Source organism: Entelurus aequoreus, linkage group LG26 (genome assembly GCF_033978785.1).
Source record: "Entelurus aequoreus isolate RoL-2023_Sb linkage group LG26, RoL_Eaeq_v1.1, whole genome shotgun sequence".
NCBI lineage: Eukaryota > Metazoa > Chordata > Actinopteri > Syngnathiformes > Syngnathidae > Entelurus > Entelurus aequoreus.
In genome coordinates, this window is record NC_084756.1 from 3,576,237 (window position 1) to 3,588,846 (window position 12,610).

Below are 12,610 nucleotides of genomic sequence, written 5' to 3' on the forward strand. Positions count from 1 at the left end.
CCATCCATCCATCCATTTTCTACCGCTTGTCCCTTTCGGGGTCAATCAATCTTAATACAATTTCTTAAATGCGTCATTTATAATGATTTATCATAAAAAAATTAATCGGGAAATAATAAAATGATGGAAGTAATGAAATCACAAAATAATTGATTAATTATTAATTAAATGATTTCAATTTAATTTGAATTTAAATAAAATGACATATGTAATACCACGTGTGTGTCTTTTATCCCAATTTTACTTAATAAATGACACATTTAGGTAATTCTTGAAACATGTATCTATTCAGTTTTGTCCCATTTGGCCCTCCATAGCTATCTTCCAGTTTCATTGTACTTCCATTGCGTTTTGTTTAGTCTGTAGGTTTATGTTTTGGCTTCTAAAGGGTTAAAATCATTCAACTGTAACAACTAGTTTTTATATTTCAGGCTCGTTTTTTTCTTTTAAAAATAGCCGTAATAACAAATTATATTTTACTGAAGTTTTGTGACAAATGCGATTATTTTGCCTCATCGTTGGAAAAAAATAATACATTTAAAGTATACCAAAATAAAAAAAGTGCAGTCTCCTAAGTACATTATGTTATCAATAACTGTGTGTCAATATTGTGCAACCAGAGCATAAAGGGTTAAAATGCAATGTTGAAATGTGCAATTATTCAAGAGATGCAGGAAACATCCTGTTAAAAGTTGAAACTATATAAAGTCAATTGTAAAGATTTAGATGGCAATTTTCTTACTTCCTGCTAGCATGGTCAAAATTCATTGAATCAGCCATCCATCCATCCATTTGCTTACTCTTGTCCCTTTCGGGGTCAATCAATCTTAAAACAATTTCTTAAATGCGTCATTTATAATGGTTTATTATTAAAAAAATTAATTGCGAAATAATCAAATGATGGAAGTAATTAAATCACCAAAAATGACATTAATTATTAATTAAATGATTTCAATTTCATTTGAATTTAAATAAAATGACACATTTAATACCACGTGTGTGTGTTTTATTCCAATTTTACTTAATAAATGACACATTTAGGTATTTAAAAAAAATCTGTATCTATTTAATTTTGTCCCATTTGGCCCTCAATAGCTATTTTCCGGTTTCATTGTACTTCCATTGCGTTTTGTTTAGTCTGTGGTTTATGTTTTGGCTTCTTAAGGGTTAAAATCATTCAACTGTAATGACTATTTTCTATATTCCAGGCTCGTTTTTTCTTTTAAAGATAGCCATAATAACAAATAATATTTTACTGAAGTTTTTGTGACAAATGCAAGTATTTTGCCTCATTTACAGACATCGTTGGAAAAAAATAATACATTTAAAGTATAAAAAAATCAAAAAATCCAGTTACCTAAGTATATTACATTATTAATAATTGTGTGTCAATATTGTGAAACCAGAGCATAAAGGGTAAATATGCCATTTTGAAATGTGAAAATGTGAAATTCAAGAGATGCAGGAAACATCCTGTTAAAAGTTGAAACTATATAAAGTAAATTATAAAGATTTAGGTGGCAATTTTCTTACTTCCTGGTAGCATGCTAACTAAGTATGGCGGGACAAATGACAATTAAAAATTAAATGAATCAATCAATCTTAAAACAATTTCTTAAATGCGTCATTGATAATGATTTATCCTAAAAAAAATTAATTGGGAAATAATCAAATAATGGAAATAATGAAATCACAAAAAATTAGATTCATTATTAATTAAAAGATTTTTCAATTTCATTTGAATTTTAAAAAAATTACACATTTAATACCATGTGTGTGTGTTTTATTCCAATTTTATTTACTGATAGACACATTTAGGTAATTATTTAAATATGTATCTATTTAATGTTGTGCCATTTGGCCTTCCATAGCTATTTTCCTGTTTCATTGTACTTCCATTGCGTTTTGTTTAGTCTGTAGGTTTATGTTTTGGCTTCTAAAGGGTTAAAATCATTCAACTGTAATGACTAGTTTCTATATTCCAGGCTCGTTTTTTCTTTTAAAGATAGTCCTAATAACAAATGAAATAAAAATATGTAAAAAACCAAATGATGCAAGTATTTTGCCTTATTGACAGACAGCGTTGGGAATAAATACTAACAATTTAAAGTATACAAAAAGAAATAAAACAACTAAAATAAATATAAGTACATATAAACACAGTCTCCTATGTACATTTTATTATTAATAATTGTCTGTCAATATTGTGAAACCAAAGCATAAAGGGGAAACATGCAATTATTCAAGAGATGCAGGAAAACAGGAAGGATAAACTGAATCATTTGTTTCTTTTTAAAAGTTTAACCTATATAAAGTCAATTGTAAAGATTTAGGTGCCCAACATTATTATTAGTTCATTAGTAGAAGTACTGTAAAGTGCTGAAGTTATTTAATATATGAGACATATCATAATAAGTGACATTTGAGAGGCATTTATGAGGCTTTGGCGGCGTTTGAAGGGTTAACTGGGGTTGCTATGGAGACGAAAAGGGCGCTCTGGACTTGACAGGCCTGTAAGAGGAGACAAGGGCAGACAGGAGGCAAGGGGCGGAGCCTGTTTAAGGGGCGGGACTTCCTGCGCCGTGTACTCGCTTCTCATTGGTCACTTGCGTGTCACGTTACCAGTTTGGAATGCAAATGTGAAAAAAAAAAAAAAAGTTGCTAGTTTGTCTGCCATTGCTGGCGCGTCACGTCGGAGCTGCAGGACTCCGCCGAGCGTCCACGAGTGGAGTAAGCGTGCGGGGCGACGTCAGGACGCGACACCCGGACGGAGGCGTCACGACGGCGGTACGTGGGGGAGCTTAGTTTGCCTTTTGGGCCGCTTTGTTTGTTTGTTTGTGTGCTGGCTTGCTAGCTAACATGCGTGACCTGCTACATGTTGTTGATGTGCTCGGGACTCCTAAAGGTTCCTGTGCACGTGTTGCCATGTGTCACTCATGACCCACGCAAGTCATGACGTCACTGCGTGATAAATGCACGCGAACATGATGAGTTAGCCTGGAATGAAAACGAGCACGTGAGCACTTCCTTTAAAATGGACCAGCCCGTCCAGCTTGTTGACAGGACAGTGTGATGCATTTTGTACTTTGACAGACTAAGTCATGAGACATACATAATGTGAAGTGACATACATGCGTAATGTGACATACATGCGTGATGTGACATACATGCGTGATGTGACATACCTGCGTAATGTGACATACATGCATGATGTGACATACATGCACGATGTGACATACATGCACGATGTGACATACATGCGTGATGTGACATACCTGCGTAATGTGACATACATGCATGATGTGACATACATGCACGATGTGACATACATGCGTGATGTGACATACCTGCGTAATGTGACATACATGCATGATGTGACATACATGCATGATGTGACATACATGCGTGATGTGACATACATGCGTGATGTGACATACATGCGTGATGTGACATACATGCGCGATGTGACATACATGCGTGATGTGACATACATGCGTGATGTGACATACCTGCGTAATGTGACATACCTGCGTAATGTGACATACCTGCGTGATGTGACATACCTGCGTGATGTGACATACATGCACCATGTGACATACATGCACGATGTGACATACATGCGTGATGTGACATACATGCGCGATGTGACATACATAAACGATGTGACATACATAAACGATGTGACATACATGCACGATGTGACATACATGCGTGATGTGACATACATGCGTGATGTGACATACCTGCGTGATGTGACATACCTGCGTGATGTGACATACCTGCGTGATGTGACATGCGCGTTGTGACATACATGCGTGATGTGACATACATGCGCGATGTGACATACATGCGCGATGTGACATACATGCGCGATGTGACATACATGCGCGATGTGACATACATAAAAGATGTGACATACATGCACGATGTGACATACATGCACGATGTGACGTACATACACGATGTGACGTACATAAACGATGTGACATACATGCGCGATGTGACATGCCTGCGTGATGTGACATGCCTGCGTGATGTGACATACATGCGTGATGTGACATGCGTGATGTGACATACATGCGTGTTGTGACATACATACACGATGTGACATACATGCGCAATGTGACATACATGCGCGATGTGACATACATGCGCGATGTGACATACATGCGCGATGTGACATACATGCGCGATGTGACATACATAAACGATGTGACATACATAAACGATGTGACATACATGCACGATGTGACATACATTCACGATGTGACATACATTCACGATGTGACATACATGCACGATGTGACATACATACACGATGTGACGTACATAAACGATGTGACATACATGCGTGATGTGACATACCTGCGTGATGTGACATACATGCGTGATGTGACATGCGTGATGTGACATACATGCGCGTTGTGACATACATACACGATGTGACATACATGCACGATGTGACATACATGCGCGATGTGACATACATGCGCGATGTGACATACATGCGCGACGTGACATACATGCGCGACGTGACATACATGCGCGACGTGACATACATGCGCGATGTGACATACATGCGCGATGTGACATTCTTGCGCGATGTGACATACATACGTGATGTGACATACATGCGTGATATGACATACATATGACATACATGCGTGATGTGACATACAAATGTAATGTGACATACATGCGTGATGTGACATACATACATGATGTGTCATACACGCGTGATATGACATACATGTGACATACATGTGTGATGTGACATACATGCGTGATGTGACATACATGCATCATGTGACATACATATGTAATGTGACATACATGCGTGATGTGACATACATGCGTGATATGACATTCATGCGTGATGTGACATACATGCGGGGTGGGACATAAATGCGTGATGTGACATCAATGTGACATACATGTGTGATTTGACATACATGTGACATACATGCGCAATGTGACATACATACCTGATGTGACATTGATGTGACATACACTATATTGCCAAAAGTATTTGGCCCCCTGCCTTGACTGACTTAGGAACTTGAACACATGAACCACGTTACAATCAAACAGCTGGTGCGTAATACGTACAATACTTACGGTATTAACGCTTTTAAGGGCGCAACAAAAACCAAACCACACCATAAACTATACACTACTGCCACCTTGGACTTGAAACTGTAACTGCAATTTAAAGTCTTACTTAAATGATAATCAGAAATGTAATGTATGTGTAACAACTGGACCGCAATTATCATAATCAGCTCATTTTTAAAACATGGATGTTATCATCAAAAACAATCAATATTAATTTAATTTAATATTAACACACACAAAAGTACAGACAATTGGTATCCTTGAGTACTGGTACTGAATCACTTCCAAAGTGAACCATATCCATCACTAAATGTAATAATAATGGACAGCATTTACTTCAGAGATCGAACTTCTACAGTATCTCCTTCTAGCTTCCACACCATATGCAGCTTTTCTATAGTTTCGTGGATAAATGTCCACCGTTTAGGTATTATTTTGACACTCTTGGCTGGCGTTATCGACTCATTCTGCATCAGCTGGGTGCACACTCGCAGTGGTGCGCTCGAATTTCGATTGGAAAACAAAGTTACCGCGTTTTCCGGAATATAGAGCGCATTGGAATAAAAGCCCCACCCACTTAATTACTTTTCCGTGTACAAGCCGCACCGGACTATAAGCCACAGATATATATGTTGTGAAATTAGTTATTTACACAAATATTTTGTAAATGTTTATTTACGTACCTTAATTGTTTCCAAACGGTGTCTGTAACACGGCGGTAAAACGGCTGATCAAGCAAAACAGAAGTCATCGCCACAGACTCAATAACTCCACGGTGACGTTTTGGTGAATATACTGAAGAATTTGTCAAACTGAAGCAATACAAAAAGAATGCCATTGTTTTAAGTTTATAAGACTGACACAGACACTTGTAAACGTGTTAGCATATTAGCTAACGCTAACGCACTAGCTTTATTACATTACGACAGCATGTGCAAATACGCAAAAAAACAATTCTACAGACATCACACATGGGACGATTTAGTACGTAAGAATTGTTTTAGTTATATTGTAAAACTTACTAACGTTGCTTGGAGTGATACGTGAAGAATCCACGCGAGTAGAAACGCTATGGACGACTAGAAGACGGAACGGCACTTGTACTTAATAATAATAATAATAATAATACCTGGGATTTATATAGCGCTTTTCTAAGTACCCAAAGTCGCTTTACATGTTTTTCTGAACCCATCAATCATTCACACCTGGTGGTGGTAAGCTACTCACGTAGCCACAGCTGCCCTGGGGTAGACTGACGGAAGCGTGGCTGCAATTTGCGCCTACGGCCCCTCCGACCACCACCTATCATTCATCATTAATTTCACCGGTGTGAGCGGCACCGGGGGAAAAGGGTGAAGTGTCCTGCCCAAGGAAACAACGGCAGCGATTTTTGGATGGTAAGAGGCGGGGAGCGAACCTGCAACCGTCAGGTTTCTGGCACGGTTGCTCTACCCACTACGCCACGCCGTACTTCCGGTTCAGAGCTCCAAACAGCAGGAAACACTGTAGCAGACATTTACTCAGCAGCACCTGCATTGAGCAAAGTTGTCCAGAAGATGGCGACATAGCACCAACAATAACACACCTCTTCGATGTGTCTGCATGTGTTTTAGGAAAACTATTTGCATTATGGCCATCAGTGAAGAAAAATCCATTATTAGCCGCACCGTTTTATAAGCCACTAGATTCAAAGCGTAGGAATAAACGTTGCGACCTATAGTTTGGAATTCGCGGTGTGTCGAATCTCTAGCTATAAGTTAAAAATAACGCATAAGACCAGTTGTTTTGGTCTTAAGTTAAAAGTTAAAGTACCAATGATTGTCACACCCACACTAGGTCACCCATAGATGTGGTCCCATGATTGTCACACACACACACACACACACACACACACACACACTAGGTCACCCACAGATGTGGTCTCGAGGTGCACGAATAGTAAAGACCTTTGTTTAATGTGCTTATATTAAGTGGGCGAGGGGCCAGGCCATGAAAACATTTGTATACCAAACAAACATTTCATAGGATTATCGAAGTGAAGTAAACAATTTAGGCAATGGTAAATTATAGTTTTTTTTGTCTAAGACTTTTAGAGTTCTTATTGGTGACTCAATCTCTTCCAGGGTTGTAACGTGAGCCAAAGACCAGCTCGTCATTTATATTTTCTGAAGTAAATGTGTACGGCAGATATGATTATTTACACCAACAATATGATTTGTCCGAGTGGCTGGACAGGACAGACTCAAACAAATAAATAAATAAATAAGCCCCACCCACTTAATTATTGTTTGGTATATTAGCCGCATCGGACTATAAGCCACAGATATATATGTTGTGAAATGAGTTATTTACAAACTAATAATTTTTTCATGTTTTTAATTGTGTCCAAACGGTGTATGTAACACGGCAGTAAAACGGCTGATCAAACAAAACAGAAGTCATTGTCATGGACCCACGAACTGCGCAAGCTAAACAGACTCAATAACTCCACGGTTCTCCATGATTATTTACACCAACAATATGATTTGCCTGAGTGGCTAGACAGGACAGACTAAAAAAAATTAATAAATAAGTCCCACCCACTTAATATTTTGTTCCATATATTAGCCGCACCGGACTATAAGCCACAGATATATATGTTGTGAAATGAGTTATTTACACACACATGTTTTGTAAATGTTTCCAAACGGTGTATGTAACATGGCAGTAAAATGGCTGATCAAACAAAACAGAAGTCAAGCCAGTTCTCCAATCAGCTAAACAGACTCAATAACTCCATGGTAGAGTGTCAAAACAAGGTGACTTCAATTGTTTGTGTTTCATTGTATCCATTAAACCATTTCCAATTGTATTTACAATCTGCAAAGTATGTGAAAATACCATCTAAACATCACAAAATGCCACACATTTTGAATATTCCGCTTTCCGAACACCTTCGGCTGTTTTCGGAGTTTGAGATCACGGTAGCAACGCTTCTGCTCTTTGACCATATTATTAGGTCAGTCATACTGTAAATACACAAGCATTGTAAAGAGATGTGCTGTTTATCATTCACAATCCTTATGTGAGACAAGAACACATGTGCTTGTTTTTATGCATTCTGAATGGTAAATAAATATCTAACAATTAAGTCAACAGATCAATCAATCAATGTTTACTTATATAGACCTAAATCACGAGTGTCTCAAAGGGCTGCACAAGCCTGTCAGGTTCAAACACTGATGACATCTATTAAACAGACAAAGAAGCAAGGAATTAAACAGAGACATAATTAAATTTGGCTCAATTGAGGAGAAACGTCTGGGCTGTGCTCTTTGTACAGTCTCCACCACGCTCTGACGAAAGATTGTACGCCTCCTCTTTTATTTGGACTTTCCCTGATTACATGGCAACAGCTGTTTCTAAGGGGGGGGGGGGTCGTAAACAGCCATCGCCTTTGGTTACAAAACAGTTCAAAGAAAAGGTCGTAAAAAGGGATGTCCGATAATGGCTTTTTGCCGATATCCAATATTCCGATATTGTCCAACTCTTTAATTACCGATACCGATATCAACCGATACCGATATCAACCGATACCGATGTATACAGTCGTGGAATTAACACATTATTATGCCTAATTTGGACAACCAGGTCTGGTGAAAATAAGGTCCTTTTTTAAAAATTAATAAAATAAGATAAATAAATTAAAACATTTTCTTGAATAAAAAAGAAAGTAAAACAATATAAAAACAGTTACATAGAAACTAGTAATTAATGAAAATTAGTAAAATTAACTGTTAAAGGTTAGTACTATTAGTGGACCAGCAGCACGCACGCACAATCATGTGTGCTTACGGACTGTATCCTTGCAGACTGTATTGATATATATTGATATATAATGTAGGAACCAGAATATTACAGTGTTTCCCACACATTCATTTATTTGTGGCGGCCCGCCACGAAAGAATTACGTCCGCCACAAATAAATAAATAAAAAATATATATTTTTTTTGTCCTGTCCAGCTTCACAGGCAAATCATATAGTTGATGTAGATGCCCATATCGGCTGTTCAGATTTACTTTACAAAACAGAAGGGTAGGATACTTCTCTTGTTGCCTTATTTGTATTGGACTTTATTAAATGTATTTATATTAGAAACACATGTGTATATAACAAAGGGTGCAAAGTCTGCAGGCAGTAGGAAACACATGGTTAAGTGTTGGGAGTAAAACTGATGGCAGTCTAAAGTTCAAGATTTTTGGAGCACTTTGTTTAGTGGATCAGATGTTTGATGAAGCTCTGTGTCTATCTACCACCACTACTGTTTTCTGTTTATTTGTTACTGACTGTGGCAGGACACCTCTGCCTCTGTTTCACTTTATGTTGCTGGTAAATAATATGGTTGTAGTAGTAGTAGTCTATAGTTACATTATTTAGTATGCACTAATTAAAGGGGCAGAGCTTTAAGAGACATTTTAGCTTTTATACTTTTATAAGATATATTTTTTGTAAGAACCACAATTAATAAATATATTTCAGTGAATAACTTATTGTTCAAATATGTATATAAATATGTACATAAAGTGTTGTAATTATATTGTAAAATGGATGGATGGATGGATGGACGTTTAAAACAAAACTGTTATTATTAATTAGTAAGTATACATTTTTTGAGCCTTTTTAGAGAAAATCATATCATTGTAGTAAATTATGCAAATTACTCTAGAATGTCATGGTGACCACGCCCATAGCCACGCCCCCACCGCCACAGGGATCTTGCCAGTTAATGGGAAACACTGTATTAATAACAGAAGGAAACAACCCTTTTGTGTGAATGAGTGTGAATGAGTGTAAATGAGGGAGGGAGGTTTTTTGGGCTGGTGCACTAATTGTAAGTGTATCTTGTGTTTTTTATGTTGATTTAATTATAAAAAAAAAACAAAACAAAAAAAACAATACCGATAATAAAAAAACGATACCGATCATTTCCGATATTACATTTTAAAGCATTTATCGGCCGATATCGGCGACATCTCTAGTCGTAAATCAGTTCAAAGAAAAGGTGCCTGGAGGGGAGTCAGGCCCTATTTCCTCTCTGCTTTGTAGATCTCGGGTCAAGACAAAATCTTAATGTGGATTACAATAAAAGAAAGAAACCAACGCCTTCATGTCGCTTCCCATCGTACGCAGTGGAGTTTTACAAGCCTTTTGCCTGGTAGGATCGAAGACAGCTTATGTCCTCTCACAGGGTGAGCTGAACTCAATGTAACACAATGTTTTGTGATAACTTAGATACAATTATTCTGACAAGCCACAAGGACATATGGAGGGCCCTCTCATTATACTCTCCAAAACATCCAGAAAGTGACAACAATGCTCCATTTACATGTCGTGGCCTGAAAATGAACCAAATATGAGCAGACGGACTATTTTAGTGGCGCATTGCTAGCAGTGAGCTAATGCTAACTTACACTGCTATTGTTGACACACTGCTTCGTCTCAAACTTGCTAAAAGTACATTCTGGATTAAAATTCAGGCATCTCTTACCTGCTAGTAGACAAATGTGGCCATAGACCGACACTGGTCCACTTTCCCATCCCCAAGATGGTGAAATATACACAAAAAGACACTTGTTGCAGGAACTTTTTTTTTAACTCTTCGTGAGGATTGTGATTGATTGTTCATCTAAACTAAATCTATAATGTGCAATAATGTTATATGTATATATGTATATTTATGCATATGTTCGTCCTCTTTGTGTTCGGGCTCAAAAATATAAGGTTCTGGATCATAATTTGTCCCAAAGTAATCGTCGTTGGCTCTCACAAAGTCTGCCTGATTCGCATTGTTGTTGATGGGGAAGGGATCCTTGGTTCCTCCTCTACGTCACGTGATCACAACACTTCCTCATTATCTCTCAAAAAGGCTGGGGAATCAACGTGAGATTGATACTATTTTGATCATATCTGTTTTTCTGCAAACTTTGGAAGTCTTTTGGTGTCACAAATCAGATATATACGACGATGTGGCTCGGTTGGTAGAGCGGCCCGTGCCGGCAACGTGAGGGTTCCTGGTTCGATCCCCAGCTTCTGCCGTCCGTGGTCACGGCCGTGGTGTCCTTCGCCCTTGCTCCTGATGGGTCGTGATTAGGGCCTTGCATAGGCAGCTCCCGCCATTAGTGTGTGAATGTGTGTGGATGAATATGTCAAAGCGCTTTGAGTACTTTAAGGCAGTGTTTTTCAAAACTCTTGTGCTGTGAGATACAGTCCAATATGCCGTGGGAGATTATGTAATTTTACACTAATTGGGTTAAAAATATTTTTTGCAAACCAGTAATTATAATCTGCAAATAATGTGCCGTTTAGTGTCTGTGCTGTCTAGAGCTCGGCAGAGTAACCATGTTATACTCTTCCATATCAGTAGGTGGCAGCAGGTAGCTAAATGCTTTGTAGATGTTGGGAACATGGTTTGTTTTGATCACAATATGCAGATGACAGCAGGACGCAGAGTGCAGGTAAAAAAGTATCTAACACTTAAACCAAAAATAAACAAAAGGAATTGAAGCTTAGGGATAGCTATGCAAAACGAAGGTAAAACGGAACTGGCCACAAAGTAAAGTCAAACAGAATGCTGGACGACAGCAAAGACTTACAGCGTACATGGAAGATATTAAACTGCTACAGGAAAATACTAACAAAACAGGAAAAGCCACCAAAATAGGAGCGCAAGACAAGAACTAAAACACTACACACAGGCAGACTCCAAATAAATCACGGCTTGATGTGACAGGTGGCGACAGTACTTTGAGACAAGAGCTATAGTGATGCATGCTTGGTTGGTCGGCTGCTGAGTTAAATTTTTTTTAAAAATATTTTCTGCTTGTGATGTTCCTCACGGATTTTTAAAACGAAAAAAATGTGCATTGGCTCAAAAAAAGGTTGAAAAACACTGCATTAAAGGTACACAAGCGCTATACAAGTACAGCCCATTTACCATCATAGTTTCAATGTAGAGGCAACTTGTTTTTCCACTCTACTGGTACTTTACCAGCAACTCTACCGTATTTTCCGGACTATAAGCCGCACTTAAAATTCTTTAATTTTCTCAAAAATTGACCGTGTGCCTTATAACCTGGTGCACCTAATGTACTGAATAATTCTGGTTGTGCTTACCAACCTTAAAGCTATTTTATTTGGTACATGGTAAAATGATAAGTGTGACCAGTAGATGGCAGTCACACATAGGAGATACGTGTAAAAGTACCAATGATTGTCACACGCACACTAGGTGTGGTCAAATTTGTCCTCTGCATTCGACCCGTCCCCTTCTTCACCCCCTTGGAGGTGAGAGGAGCAGTGGGCAGCAGCGGTGGCCATGCCCGGGAATCATCTTTAGTGATTTAACCCCCAGTTCCAACCCTTGATGCTGAGTGCCAAGCAGGGTCCCATTTTTATAGTCATTGGTATGCCTCGGCCAATCTCAGGGCGGACACTCTAACCCAGTGGTCCCCAACC

At 38.3% G+C, this 12,610-nt stretch overlaps 1 protein-coding gene across 5 annotated transcripts in view; it reads left to right on the forward strand.

Moving 5' to 3' along the window:
• The first annotated feature begins 2,633 nt into the window (after window positions 1-2,633).
• phc2b (polyhomeotic homolog 2b (Drosophila)) overlaps window positions 2,634-12,610 on the forward strand; it is a 115,531-nt gene continuing 105,554 nt past the window's right edge. For 4 of the 5 annotated variants that reach the window (XR_009824666.1, XM_062037796.1, XM_062037798.1 and 1 more), the window contains exon 1: window positions 2,639-2,787. The gene's annotated coding sequence lies outside the window, so the exon portion shown is untranslated. Of the gene's footprint in view, window positions 2,788-12,610 lie in introns of all 5 variants that reach the window. The other variant, XM_062037797.1, reaches the window with a different exon arrangement.